This window comes from Bombus affinis, chromosome 1, assembly GCF_024516045.1.
Source record: "Bombus affinis isolate iyBomAffi1 chromosome 1, iyBomAffi1.2, whole genome shotgun sequence".
Taxonomy (NCBI): Eukaryota; Metazoa; Arthropoda; class Insecta; order Hymenoptera; family Apidae; genus Bombus; species Bombus affinis.
The window spans coordinates 9,044,197-9,059,915 of NC_066344.1; the positions used below are offsets into that span (position 1 = coordinate 9,044,197).

General features: G+C 45.8%; 1 long non-coding RNA gene across 3 annotated transcripts in view; it reads right to left on the minus strand.

The window, feature by feature from the left end:
* Window positions 1-15,719, minus strand: part of LOC126920475 (uncharacterized) — a 145,573-nt gene that overhangs the window by 128,782 nt on the left and 1,072 nt on the right. For all 3 annotated transcript variants that reach the window (XR_007711972.1, XR_007711970.1, XR_007711971.1), the window contains exon 2: window positions 223-393. This is a non-coding gene — a long non-coding RNA (uncharacterized LOC126920475). The remainder of the gene's footprint in view (window positions 1-222; window positions 394-15,719) is intronic.

Genomic DNA, 15,719 nt, shown 5'->3' on the forward strand with positions numbered 1-15,719 from the left:
GCTCGCGCGCGTCCACCAGGACCACAATGCTATCTCTGCGGTGGGATCAAATTGTCGAAGAAGGAACGAGCATATTTCGCGTGACCCCGCGGTAAAAGCGCAGCAGCGCGAGCTGCGCGGCTCAATTCCTCTGAAATACCTCGATATATTTGTCGCTGTTCCTGCCGCATGCTCGCTGTATATATACCGAGACGCAACCCTTCACCCTTACCCTCTCCTTACCCCGATCTCCCTTCCTCGTGCCATGGTTCCTCTCGATCCACGGTGCAGGCCTCTCTCGAGCTGCTCTCCACGGCATTCTTCGGAGTATAAATCTCGAGGGAATGCAACGAGTGGTTTACCTGCGCGACAGACCTGACTCTTGCCAGTGATCTCTTTGGTACCTGTAGCAAACTGATACAACTCGCTTAGGAACATTTTCAGTATTTTAAATTTTTGGAAAAATTATCAATCGAACGGTGAATGGGTGATGTGTTTTATTTGTTGAGCGAAAATGTTTTTAGTATCATGAGCCAGTCCGTTGTCCGATTTTTATTCTTTACATTTGCTCCAAAGATATGGAACATCATTTTCCAACACCAATAATATGTCGGAATTTTAAAAGAAAATGAACGGCTTGGCTGAACAACTGCTAAATCCGATAACACGAGCTAGAAGACGAAATACGTATGAAATTCGCAAACGAGCATTCCCTTATTGACAAAGTAAAAGTCTTCGAACAAACAATCGTTGTAACTCGCCCGTCACTGTCTAGCCGAGAGATATCGATACTTCTTGGCTAGTAATTATATAAATCATCGGCGTGCAAGCGATCGAAGGCATCTTTCGGCGCGGTGCCCGGTCGGCTGCCGACACCTCCTCGACAGCGGCGCATAGTTCCTCGGCTGAGACGCGATATATACGTCGCGATATGTATCTGCCGTAAACCCATACTTAACAGCGTGTCGAGCCGCTCGTTCTCGCTGCACCGTGTCCTCTTTCTCCTTCCACGCTCCTCCATTCCAACCTCCATCGTTTCCTTTCAACTCCGTCCTCTTCCACTTCCTCTGCTTCGCTTCTTTCCTCTTTCTTTCTTCGTCCTCCGGTTCCAGCCTTTTCCCGACCACGGAGCGTCCCAGCTACCCGCGCGCTTCCCTCTTTCTCTTTCTCTTTCTCCGTTTGAATGTGCATTAAAATGCCGACAACCCTCGCGGTCGTTCCGGCGTTCGAGCGTTCCACAACTCGCAGCAACGAATTTCAATTCCTCACGATTTCGTGGCTGCGAAACGGCCGGCTATTTGCATGATAATTGCAGCGCGGTCTAGCTTGGATCGCCCGCCACGCTGCTCCAGATACGCAACAAACAACGTTTCTACCACTTGTAACAGATTAGATAGGCGCGGCCGTCCCATGGCGGAACGCGCTCGCTCGGTCGCTCGTTTGCTGCGGCGACCGCACGCGCGCTCTTCTCACGGTTAGCGGTTTCGATGCGTGTGTCGATAGGCGGCTGCACGAACCGGATGAATATCAATGACGATACACGGCTATACGCCGAGCGCCACCAGACCCCTTGTCGTTTCAATTTCGAGGTCGATGGTTTACTTGGACGATAGTCCAAGTAGAGGGAACAACGTGTTCGAGATATAGAAACACGCATTGTCTACGTTTGATTTACGAGAGAAGGCCGTTCGTGCGTTATAAAGTGGTTTCGCCATGAAATAAGTTAAATGAGTACAGGAGTTGACCCTTCACCCGTGAATTATCGCCCACCGTGTCGAATTCGACGTTCGCTACGTGTCTTCCGGAGAACCTTTAGCGCGGCAGCTGCGCCCGCAAAAGTGGAGGACGCGCTCGAACAAAGAGAACGCATTATGCCACGATGCTCGTTAAGGCCACCGCTTTATCCAACCCGGCGAAACTTTGCGAAATGCCAATAATTGGCGCAAAAATGCCGAGTTATCTTAGCGGTGGCTGCACCTGTCGCGGCAACTGAAGCGGACCAGCGTGCATGCAAATGCGAGGACCGTTCGCATACCTGAGATTGATATCTGCAATAAGTCGCCGCGGTTAAACGAGGGTGTAACCTGCTGCACGGTTAACAAGCTATTCCCGACCCAAGGAGCACGCTTTTACGTGTCACGGGATATATTCGTGGTTCGTGCTTTCCCTTGGAGAACGGAGGGTGGAAGGCACGAGAGATGGAAAAACAAACGACGATTTCTTCCTGTTCGTCGAAAATCGGCCAGTCGAGATTTAACGATGGTTACGCGATAAGACTATCGTGCTCTTCAGGAAATCTCGTTTGCGTGCGACGAACGGCACACGAGACGGGCGTGAATTCTGGGGAACTGGAAATCGTGAAACGAAGTGGCGACAGGACACTGAGGGGAGGGGGACATCCATTTTGATAACGATTTACGAAGTCAGGGCGAACGTACGCGTCGTTGGATGCTGGAAAATCGAGGCAATTCTCGGGAGACGTCGGGTAAGCAATTTTCTTATCGGGCCGTCATTTCCGGTCGTTTATCTCATGGCTTGTAGTTAAGAAGGGACATTGATTAAAGGGCCATTTTAACTCCGGCTAAAATACCACCCCCGCCGTGGTAGCCATCGTCGTTGCTCGTTGCTCTGTCTCCCAGTCAACTTCTTCACCACCCCCTCCTCCTTCCTTTGGGGGCCGGTTGCTCATTTCGCTCCTTTTGATTCAATTTACGAGTAAGAATGGCGTCGATAAAGGTACCAGACCTCCTGACCCCTCTACGCGAAATCCACCCCTTTCTCGTGCTCTTTCTTTCCACCATGATTCCAACTGTTTTGCCTCTGCATCGGAAATGTCCGCGTCTCCTTTTCCCAACAGTCGAGAACTACCTGGATCCAACTTCCTCTCGAAGGTGGTCGTGTTTCACCGGCCTTCCCCTAGTTCGCTTCGTTCTTTCCTCTTCCAGTCCTCGTGCAGGCTTACCTTCGGCCTTTTATCGCGCCGAGATCAAATCATTCGATTCCTTTCCACGACTCGAACGGCCATAATCGCCGGCCCGTACTACCTTCACTTCGAGGAGAAAAAGAGGGTCGCCGCTCCTATCTCTGCGCCTCCAATCTCTCCCTCTTGGCACGATGAATCGGATGGCTCTTTTAACTCGCGCCTGAACGACCACTAAGAGAGCTTGTTACGCTCGCGTCGATGTCAGGTCGACGCGGCGCGGCGATCAGACTCATCGAAGATACGATGTAAAGAGTAAACTTCGATTAAGAAGTTCAATGTAAAAAATCGCGATCGTTAGCTTAAAAGATGAAAGAGGCGAAAAAACAAGACAGCAGAAGTCAATTCTAATAGAAACACGATATCTTCAACGTCGATACTAATATCGTGTCCCATTTCGCGGATGGGAGCAAATTTTCCGTGAAAATTTACATTTTAATAACAATCGCTCGCCGTGGCGAATTCGCCGCGCTGTGTCGAATACGATGGAAGGTGGCGAGCTGGGGAGGCGGTGAAAGAGGGTTGGATGGGGGGTTGGCAACGACAAGACGAGACCGAAGTTTGATATTTCGCCGAAAAGTCCTCGCATTGTCTAAAAGTTGATGGCGTCACCCCAAGGAGGAAGATAACATCTGGTGCTGCCTCCATCAACAACCCACCCCTGACGCCACCCCGCGAACCGAAGGAAACTCGTCTTCAATTATTCTTGCATCCCCACCGTTCCCCTCGCGAGTTCTTCCATCTCTTCGTCTCACTCGTCGCGTCGCCACCAGACGGTTCGCTCTTCCGCCACCCCCGTTTCTACCCTCCTCCACCCCTTTCTCCTCTACCGCCCCACTTTACCCGTCTTTCCGTCTGTCAGCCAGTTCAGACGAACAACGAATTTATGGAATTACGAAAGGCAAGGCGGAATTCATTTGCATCCCTGAAAAACGTATATAAATGCGACGTGTATATATGTACACACGGAAAGGCGGTATCTGGAGAAACTCGATGCGGATGACGCTTCGTAGGGAGATCGGATTAATTGAATCAGTCTGTGGCATTCGGAAGATTCTAGGACGAGATGGGAATGTACTAGAACACGATAATAAAACTCTAATCAATTCTTTTAAATCGTTATAGTCTTTCAGTAGGTGTAGAATTCACCTGTAAAGCTATTTTTATGTAATGCGAGTGCTGTTCAATTATAAAGGAAAAGTAAATTTTTTCGAGTCACAGTATGCAATTTCATCGACAAGGAATTAATAATTTAATTAGACAGCTTATATCAAACAGCCCTCCCAAAACTTCCAATCTGATTTCTTTCTTTTCGTCTTCGGACACGAGTTTCCAAGGGTGCCGCGTTAAGTGGCTGCTAATCCTATCAATCAAAATATATTAAAAGCAAGGTCCGCCTCTGGGGTGTCCGTCCTACGAATTTCACCCTTTTAATAAACTGCCGCCGGAGGCGGTGAAGCCGGCACGATTTAAAGAGTTTTCGCGGGAAAGAAGCAAGCTGCGAGCGACGGGTCCGAGCAGAACCACCCTTTGAGGGCGGCGTAACTACTTAATTTCAAAGGACACCACGACGACGCCTTGCTCGCCTCGTCGCCGAGGATTTTCCTCACCGCCTCTTTCTCTCCCTTGCCTTTGCATCACAAAGGAACCGCAGGAAATTCCGATTCTCGTCGACCGACATCGCAGAACCATCGAGAACACCTCGGTTTTTCCTCCATTTTCTCCCTTTTTTTTTTTATCAGATAACGTTCTTGTAATTTTGTTTTAGTAGTTTCCAGGAATTACTCGATCTTTGCAGTTTTGCTTGATTGTTACAACATTTATGTTCTTAATTTTTTACGGGAGAATATAAATTTCTATGTAGGACAAAGAAGCATTTCCAAGGGAAAATACTTCGGTCATGATATTTCTCTAGTTATATATGGAAATAAAATGAGTGATACGCTTTGCTTGATATCGTTTCATCAACTATAAACTTTGTAATCGCGTTCCCAGCCGAGACGGTAGCAATAATTTCCCACTGGAACGCAATCCGTGCAATTTCTTCAATCTCTAATTGATACGTTGAGAATCGGACGATGTCTGGGCAACGAACTGTACACCTTTTCAGAAAGTATTTCGCTGGCCGTAGCAGCGGAACATCATCGGGAATCTCGATGAAATAACACTCTTATAAATTTTCATTTCTCGCTTCGCGTATAACTCGAAGGTGTATTTCAGCCAGGCGGGACGAGAAGAAACTATTAATTATCTGACAGATTTAATTATCTCGCTCGGCCGTAACTCGAAGAGGATCACGTGACTACGTTTTCTACGGTCGAACTCGAGTCTGTGAATTAGCTGCCCTCGCATATAAAACGTTTTCCTTAGCCAAGACGATGAATCGAACGCGGAAACGCGAGAGTAAAGGCGTATGTTGCGAAAAAATTGCCAGCAGTCGAGCATATTGTTCGTCCTCCTCCTTCTTCTTCCTCCTTGTTCTCACACAGCCGCTTATTCTCCATGCTTTCTCCAGCCGCTTTGCTTCTTTTTCTTCGTGTTTGAGAAACGGACGAGCCGCCGCGTTATTTAACAACGGCCAGCACCGTTATCGTAGCGTTTACGTCGATAAAGCGCGCGCAATCATGGCTGGAATCTGACCGCGGCGTTCACACGTGTAACGACCACCGGCAGCCGTAAAGCAAACGCAATTTTCATAATTACACGTTGAACAAACGCGAAAACGCGGTACACGTCGGCCACTAGACACGCGAGATCGTTATTACGGCCCGTTAAATATCGTTTACTAATTAGTCTGGAAGATTGAGTCGCGTCGACTACTTTCAACTACTCGCACGACGATCAAAGCCTCGAGGTTGTTACACGAGAGTGTTACGAGAATATTATCCCTTGTACTCGTGTTATTACGTTTTAATAGCAAACAGCCTACCGGATTACCTTCGATTGTACCTGTTTTTAATTGCATCTCTTCTAAATCACCTTATCCTTTTTTTTCAGAAGTATTTCGACAGAGTTACTAATTAGAAAGAAACGACGTGTGTCGTGACACGAAGCAATTCGATGCGAACGTTGCAATTTTCTTGCGGGATTTCATATAATTTTTATTGCGCGTCTTTTACGTTTTTATCGCATTCAAGTAAGAAAGTGCCGGAAACGATCGCGGGCAACGTTCCCAACGGTGAAAATATGAAAGCGAGATGCTAGTCGCCGGCAAGAAGAGACACGAGATTACTCCTTCCAGCAACGAGTCTTCTTGTCGAGCTACCAACATCGAGAAATTCCCATCCTAGTCGCAACTGGCTCCATCGTCTTCCTTGAAAAGGGTTACACGAGTAATGCCGTGACGTGCCGGCGTCTCGCGTTTCCTCGAATCCGCGGTTCAATTAAAAGGAACGCGCGTACGAACTGACGGATCGACGGTTTTGCCAACCGTTCGCACGTGTACTACTTTTTCCTACCGCTGAACACGATCGAACACGGGACTCCAGTGTAAAGACAGGCTGCTCTACCGGAGGAATTAATATGGTGCATTTCTTGCCGCTTGTAGCACCTGTTTCGTTACGAGAGATCTTGGTAATTGTACCGCGAACTATCGGCCGAGTAATTCCTTTCTCGTTGTCTCGAGACTTCGATCTGAAGATTCTTTAGGTTCTTTGAAAAGTTTTTAAAAATATCAGATCGCGGTGTCAATGGTCCTAAGATATTTTATCGCGAAAAGAAATTTGAAAATCTTCGATTAAGTAAGGGTACGTAGATATTAGTGGGTAATGCGTCGGTGACACTCTGCAATGCCCGTATATCTAAATCTTCCGGTTATAATACGGCTCGTAATTCATCATGACGCATTATGACTTGATCTTCTAACAAGGAGGTTGTAAAACAGTTGCAGGCATAGTGGAGCGAACAGCAGATTATATTAAATTTGTATCTTAACGTACGTCAAATACATGCCTGCTGATCTACAACAAACAAAAGTGCAATATCAATTTTTTTTGGCAAAATATCTCGGAATTTGCCTGTATCCCCATTCAACAAACCTCCCGACTTAAAGTTTCCTCTTTCCACCAACTCCTCTAGAAGGTTGTCGAACGAGCACTCCATAGAAAAGGCGAATCATCCCCTTTTTGCAGCGATAGGTTGGCCAGTGTCCGTAACGGACTCGACGAAAAAGGAGCAGCATTACCGAGACCACGGGGAACGAAGGAAGGACAAAGCGTAAGATCACGGAGAGCAGCTAGATAGCCGGAGGGAGCTCCTGATGGAACGGCTGGAATCCCTCCGCCGCATCCCCGCCGCCGAAGATGTGCCGGTAGGAAAGCTGGTAAGGTGCAAGGTACAATGCTTGGTGGGCACAGTGTGTCCGACGTTTCTCCGGGGAGCGATCAATGATAGGCCGGGGGTACGAGTCACGTGACCTCGCCGCGGGGAGTTCGCGCAATGCATCACCAACCAACCACCCAGACAACCCTCCTCCACCTCCTTGCCCTCCCTCCCGTCCTTCGAGTCTGCCTCCTGCGCCCCTCCGTTTCGACCACCCCCTCGACACCCCGCAACACCACCGTAACCAGCCGTCCCGCATCCTGCCACCCCACTCTTCACCTTTTAGCCACCCTTCTTCCACCCTCTCTCGCGCGCCTCACGCTTGGATCTCGTCCACCACCATCGCGACCACCACCACCACCACCATCACCATCGTCGTCGTCGATGTTTCCTTGTCCCACTACCACTACTACTAACATCGTCGTCGTCGTCGTCGTCGTCGTCGTCGTCGTTACCATCTCGGCGTTTCTGTACTCTCTACGGCGCAGACACGCCGAGAGTACTAAACGGGGTTGTTGCTACGTTGCTCTTGGCGACCAGCAAGTGTCGTCCTCGTCGTCGACGTTGTCGTCGTCTTTGAGGAGACGACACTCCCCTGCACGCTCCTCTCACGTCCTTCGCATCACCCTATTCGCTATCCCCCTTACTCGCCGTGTCTTCTGATTGATTTCGACCACCGCGATCGACTATTTATTCGCTTCGATTTCGGAGTAATTGAAGTAATTGGGTTATTCGGAAATCGTTACAGAGGAAACTTTTTCATTTTTCATGAACGTTACGACTCTCGAACAATTTTAATTCGGTGATCAAATAGAATTCTTTTAAATTGTAACAAAACGAAAAACTGTATTTTTCACGAACCCGTGTATATTTGTTGAAAAAACCAGCCGGTTACACGTCCCCTTTGCATCGAATGCATATTTCACGACCACGCGAACGATGTTCCGGCGCATAAAGGCGCGAATTCGTATGAAAATCGAGAGCGACTGGCGTATCTTCCGTTCTCGTTCGCAAGACACCAGTCAGCCCTGGCGAAAAATATTCATAATGGCATTTAAATTCCGCGGTCAGTCGCCTAGTTACACCGTTCTCGACAGCGGGATGGGCGAACCGCCACGCATTCGTATGAAAATGTACGGGAAGCCCGCGACCCCTGGGAAATCATGACGTCCGTTACTCGTATCCTGGAGACGCGGAAGGACTCCAGAAAAATTCCATGCATCTGTCAGCGCCGACGCTGCGACGCTCCACGTCGCCGACACGGTACTAATGGTAACGAAATGACAAATCTGCGGAATCGCAATTTTTCCAGCTTCTTCGATATATTGCATATCTGTATCTCTTTTGCGAGTGACTGAAATGGATGTCAAATTGGTCGACTATAAAATGAAGAAAATTGACATGCTTTTTTAATTTTATCCCTTGGATGTTGCAATAACTGGAGTTTTACTCTATCCGAATTTTGTTCCGATATTCCATTTCGATATTATTCGACCATCCTGTATTAGTTCTGTTACTTTTAATCACTGCAAATAATTGTTCTGCTTCTTATCTAGTCTCGAGTGACGATGGGACATTTAATTCCACTTGTTTAACTTCATGCACTTTTTAATTTGAGAAATAGGTATACGTTGCGACGAACCAGCCATGCTAATCTTTCGAAGGTGGTTATTCATTTTTTAAAAGAATAAATATAACGTGCAACGGCTTGTGATTTTTATACCACACTAAAAACGGTTTATAATGGTATAAATGCACGATCGTATTCATTAGATTCAATTTCGCTATAATGAAATTAAGGCTATACCTACCTGACTATGTTTAAATTATAAACTAGAGGAAAATAGTAACAATCGTGAGTTTATTCCGTTATTGGAATATCGAACATCGATGCATTGAATAACATCTCATACGAACTCGACAGATTCAATAAAGCTACAGAAGTTACGTTTAATTTTCTTCGTACTAGAAAAGGCTTCTCTTCGTTCGGTTAAGTGACAATGATCGAAGACCGATAAAACCAACAAATCTTCCGTTTCTAACGTGAATAATTAAACGATTTGTATAAGGGAAGTAAAAAAAAACGACAGGAAAAATGATCGTGTGAACAGGTGAAAATTGTGAGCGTCGTAACTAATACGATTTTATTTAAACGGTCGCGTGTAAAAAGCGACGCCCCGTGTAACTGTGTACGCGGTCGGTCGGCATCTACATTCTCCGCGACTTTCAACCCTCAACGTCACTGTTATATTGCCTCGAGAACCGTCTGTTTGCATACTAAAAAGGTTTAAAACTCTCGGGACAAAAATAATATTCACACGATTACGAGCGACGCGTACGGCATCCCTGATCGTTCCAAGCTGACGTATCAGTGGTTGCACAGCGTTTTAAAATACGCTTCTCCATTCTTCGATATCTTTATTTCCTACCATAATTACTTCGACGAAAACGTTGTTAAATAATGTGAACAAAATTCCTCTTGTTGGTAGTTAGAAATTATACGAGAGATTCTAAACGATATTAAATAGATATATCGTTTCCCAGGAAAAAAGAGCTGAAATCAACGAGGAAAAACCGACAGAACCATGAAAGTAATGGAACAAATCTACTTACGATCGTTTAAAAAAACAAATTTCCTGAAGGAGAAATTGATGTTTGTACTACCTCGACATATGCCCGTTGCTACCATCTAAAAATTGTAATGTTTAACTTTAACGTATGATCTTTGATATTTAATGTACAGAAATTCTTTTCTTACAGCCAACTTGCGTAATCAATAAACGTCTTTAAAAATTGCGAGCATTTTAGATTAGCTCTTTCTGAAAACCGGTGCTTAATGGAGTAATTTATACCTGTTAGTCGACGATTATCAGGAAATGAAAGCGGAACTAGGAAAAAGGAAGAAACGGAAGGAAATCGCGGCGAGTTGGAGGCAGGGTGAGTATCTGGGCGCGATCGCAGCGTCGGTATTATCACGATGGACAACGTCAGTGTAAACAAGCCTTAGTGGCCATAACAGCGCGGCAGAATGTCGTCCCTTCGACCGGTAAGCTGCATTCTACGCGGTGTGCTCGTTACGACCCTGTTGGCCGCGCGATAACTTTCAGGTTACTGCCACCGCTTACGCTCCGCCATCAACGACACACCGTTCGGCCCGCTGGCTACCGTTGCTGATTGCGAATGAAACACGAAACACGCTCACAACCCCGCCGCCACGCCGGGCGATAAAACGGCGAAGGAAACGCCGCGCCACGCCGTGCCGCACCAGACGAAATTACTTTTGCCGACTCGACCGATCTCCGCGATACCCGCCACGTTATTTACGTAGACCGCGCTTTATTAATTATCTAAACACGGTGTAATGAATCGCGATACGACCGCGAAATATACGGCGCTCGTGCGTGCTCGAACTCGAGATTATTCGACGCGATGTTACGAGCACTTTCAAAGAAATTTTCCCTTTGACAAGATCGAGGCGTGCAGAGCGGTTCTCCTTTTTTGTATCGAGCGACTAGAGGAAACGATAAGGGGTCGTAAAGGGTCGCGGATTTAATAATTAAGGGACTAAGTTAGTTATTAAGTGATTTGAATCGTAAAGGATAGGATCCGTTAATGTCACGTAAAATGTATCGCGATCGAGATCAAGATCTATAGCCTTTTACGAAGAAAAAATAGGGTGAAAAGACAGGGGATATACCATACATTGTACTTTCCTAATTTTTTTCGTATACTATCTCGACGTTTACGATAACGCGAAGGTGACGACGATCTCTATTAAAGTTTAAATTAATTCTCAATTTCTTCCGATGGTTACTATTTAATCGTTTAATTTTAGATCGATCTAATCAACTAGTATTTTCCACATTTCTGTCGAATCTTAGTTTAAATTCTGCGAAGTGAAGATGCACGAAAAAACTACACGTACATTTTAGCAGATAATTAATGTTGCCAACCGAAAACAGGATAGTCATAAGCAAGCATAAACGTGGAAACTACACAGATATATGTAGGATTCGAAACATTCCCACGTTACGCGTCAGGTTTCGTGAATATCCATGGGCAATCGGTGACGTCGGTGATGGATGAACACAACGGTATCTAACAAAGTCAGCGTGCAAACTAAGTTGGAGGCGCATACAGAGGCAGCGGGGACACGCGGACGGATTATGGACGGTTGCGGCCGTGGTCCGCGTGCGGTCTCCGTGTGCAAGGTTTGGGCGCGTGCGAGCCGGATTTATGACCCCCATTATGACGTTGACGTATCGCCTTCGCGAGGGTCCCGAACCAAAGCCAAGGCGGATCTAAGCTCCGTGTATCTAAGCCGAGAGCTAGCCACAGGTTACCGCAACCCGGACGAGAATATTTGAGGCCTGATCCCGCGGACCACCGTGTCCGATAAACGTCCGAACGATCCTTGCTCTTCGTGCTTTTCCGCATTGTCCTCCGATGTTTGTATTAGGGACTTGCTAAGGAAATTTCAATAGCCGTGTTCCTGGTTTGTATTCGATATTGGCTATCCCGGTGGGAAATCTAAGAGGTGCGAAACTCAGGATTGAACGTTATTCCGATTAAAAGATATTTGGTCGAGAATGTACAGATCTTAAGACACGTTTGAACCGATGGAACGAGACACGAATCCCTCGATGCAAGTTAAGTCAAAATGCTCTACGTAATTATTATTGATAACTGCTTGTTCGCAAAGATCAAACTCTGACCTTGACGATCGAAATTATTTGATTTAGAGAGCAGAAAGAACAGAGTGACCGAAGGGGAGGGAACTCGATGATTGTCGATTGTCGGTCGAAATTATTGGCATTTTCCGGTCCGTAATGGTTGTCCAAATCGCTGCATTGAACGACGGAAAGGAGCGTGCAGCATCGAGAATTTAAAGGGCGGGTGCGAAGTCGCATTTACGCGTCGGATGCGCAGCCCCGATTCAATTTATACCCTCTGGACGCGCGTTTCCGGTTCTAGCCACACATCTTGCGGGATGGCAGCACTTCGTCCGTTTCCGGAATCGTCTTTCCTCCTCTGCTGTTCTTTTCCAGTATCTTCGATGAAATACGAGCACGTTTCTCTATCGCACCACGATTCTACGCCAGAGTGAACATATAGAGGGGGGCGGGGGGAGGGAGGGAGGGAGGAAGGGAGGTAGAAGAGGGGTGACGCAAATAAATCGCGCTGCAAAATGGATCAGGCAACGTACAACGGGCAGCGTCACGCGTCGACGAGTGTCAAAACACCGTGGAGCTTACCGCCAGTCTGGACGATGCATTAAAGGGCGGCGAGTTAATGGACAACTGGGATCCACCGGATCGACCACTTTCTATCTGCACCCGTTGTTCCCGAAGGAATTGCCGGCATACGTCGCGGAGAACAACGATGATGGACACCTCGTTTGAAAGAAAGTCATCCGAACATTGACGTGAACCTTTTTTTCGGACGGCAGCCAGGGATCGGATCTTTTCAGAACTTTGTTAGAACGGGAAATACGTACGTGTTTTTCGAGCGTAAAAAATCTCCGCGATTCGCAATTCCGAGCTTCGGCTAGAAAATGTTAAAATCTTTCGTTCGGCGTTCGAATCGACGTAGTTGGACTATTTACGTTCGTAATTTGAAATTGCTGTCATTCGCGAAGAACGAAAGGTACAAGGTTGAATAAGACCTACACGCGAAGTGGAACTTCTCTTCTAACAATCGGATAGATTGAATCGCGGCCATGGATTTCTCAAGCAGACGATATTGAGAGATCGAAAAATGTACCTATTATATCCGACGGGCTGGAGACACGCGGAAACTGGATACGACGTATGCTAGTTCGAGATCCCGGCAAACTCTCCCGAGGGGAAAGCCGAGGATATTGAATATCAGATCGCGTGTCCCCGGCGTGTTTATTCGCGCAGCGGTGAACCCGCGCGCGGCACAGGAAACAAAATCCTGTGCCCGAAAGATAGTACACGATTGCGCGCACCAAAGTCTTTTATCGTCTCTGAACGTGATTGAAAATAGATGTACAAAGTCGACGCTTGTTTTTCGGCACCCTCCTTAGAGCTTAGGCAGCACCCTTTTTTACCGTGTCTCGTTGTGTTTCTATGACAGAAATATTTTACTTTCCTTTATAGATTCGGTTCTTAGGACCAGCATGTAAACGATCGAAACGGTTGCTTTGATCGAGTGTAGTCGTTACACGTATTAGTATGATAAAACAGCAACTTTCTGTGCGAGCGAAGATCGTAGAACTTATCTCGCAGTTTCAGCTTTAAGCCTCTTTCAAGCCTCAAAGTGGTACACTTCGTATAGTCATACAAACATACGTATAAGTAAATCAATGAACGCACGACATACGCGCGTATGCATTGGGTTGGCAACTAAGTGATTGCGGATTTTGTCAATGCCATCTAATGACAAAATCCCCAATCACTTAGTTACCGACCCAATATATAATGCGATAAAATTGAAATCAAAAACACGGACGCCACTCTTGATCGATATAGAAGAAGGTAACATAGGGACGTTATAAGCTAGAAAGTTTATCAATGTTGCGTAACAGCAAAACATTGAATGATATATCCACGCACAGGTAATTTAGGAAGAAATAGAAGAGAGGAGAAAAGTAGAGACGACGATATAGAAAGTTGAATCTCCTTAGAGAGTAGTAACGTTTACTATTCACGACGTAATCGCTGGTTTCGTACGAATAACGAAAATCTAACGAAAAAGAAAATCTCACAACAGAGAGACATAAATTCATCTGATCGACCAACATACCAATCCAATTCTCCTCAATGAAATTCTCCTAACGCGACATAGATATCCCAAACTCGTTATTTTTATCCGGGATGGAGTCACGATTGCGACGAAAAATCGACCCCTTTTCCAGAACCAGCAACGGATCCAGGTCTCTGGTGTACGGTCAGAAGATCGTAGGTAGCTTTACATCGCCGCGTGTAGCTTCGGTACAGGCCGCCACCGAGAGACAAATGGCGGCGGTTATCTTGGAAGGGCCGACGGAGCGGTGGGAGCAAAGGGAAAGATAAAGAGAAATACGGAGAGAGGAGAAACTATGGAATCGCTGCTGGAAAACGGGCGCCGGCTGGGGGGGGGCGGTTGGAAGAAGGTGGATAAGTAAGAGGGTAGGACACAGGGAGACGAAGTCGAGTAAGGAAGATGGGATGAAAACATCGATTGCAGGGGCTTGTAACACCGCGGTACGAACAGAGGGATCAGGCCGAGCGATAAACCAAGCGGCCTGGAAAATGCCGGATCAACGGCGCGATGTTTCAGCAAAAACTGCCTGGAATCGGTACAGCCACGGCTCAAGGAGAACCGAGGTAAAGGGGCAGAGAATGAAACGGACTGGAGAAAGAAAAGAGACCTCTCCCGTTTTCTGCTTCTATCTTCAAGCCCCTTACCACCGGTGGAACGAAGCTAACTGTGTACATAGACGTATATAGCTAGACCTTTCGCGGTATATGCGACACTATATCGTTTACCCCTGTGGACTCTCTGCTCCCCTTCCCCTTCTATGCTCGCGAATCCCGACAGATTTATGAGGAAAGTAATACGAATTAAACTGACGTTTGTTCCTGTACCTTTTTCTAAGTGTGTGTGCGCGAGATAAACGTTAGGAAAAACTCACGAGATTGAAAGACGATGGTGTAAGTATCCTCGAGAAAGAAGAGTACATAGCGAGGAAAATTTTATAGGATGAAACTGCAGGATGAGAAGATTAAATTTTCCTGTGTTATAATTACCGTAGAATTTAATCAAAAATTTGTAACAGAAAAATAATTATTTAGTGTGATATCATAAGATACTAGGAGATATCTGTAAACAGACGCGATAAAGGAAACAATATTTTTTGTTTTGTAAGTACGATGTGACGAATGATACGTAATACTGAATTTGAAAAATAAAACCGGACATCTATAAAAAGATGGAAGAAATACCTAAGTGGAGGTATGGTAAAGACCATTCCTATTGTACCAGATCATTCTTACTACATATTCTATTCCTACCATACCGATAAGTTTACCAATTTTAACTCGGTTGATACTTGTTACCATCTTATATCTCATACTCATTACCATGTAGTAACTTTCTACTCATTTAGTTTTAATTCCATTCGTTAGTGGCGTTGTGATGTTATTCTATGCCAAGTCGATAACGTCAAAAATGATGTAAAACTGATAAAAGAATCCTTCAATTATGTAACAGAAAAATTTAGAACCTTAATTCTATGTTACGATTCATCCATATTTATTTTCATCTTACAAAAATGTACTTGTACGTATTTATTATACCGTTAACTTTTACTGTTATATAAACCAGTGAATTATTATTAATCTATAACTCTAACAATTGTATTGATGAGCAGCTTTTGTTTCGAAGATCTAATAGTACTAATAGTATACCATAGTATTACAATATTCGATTTAAA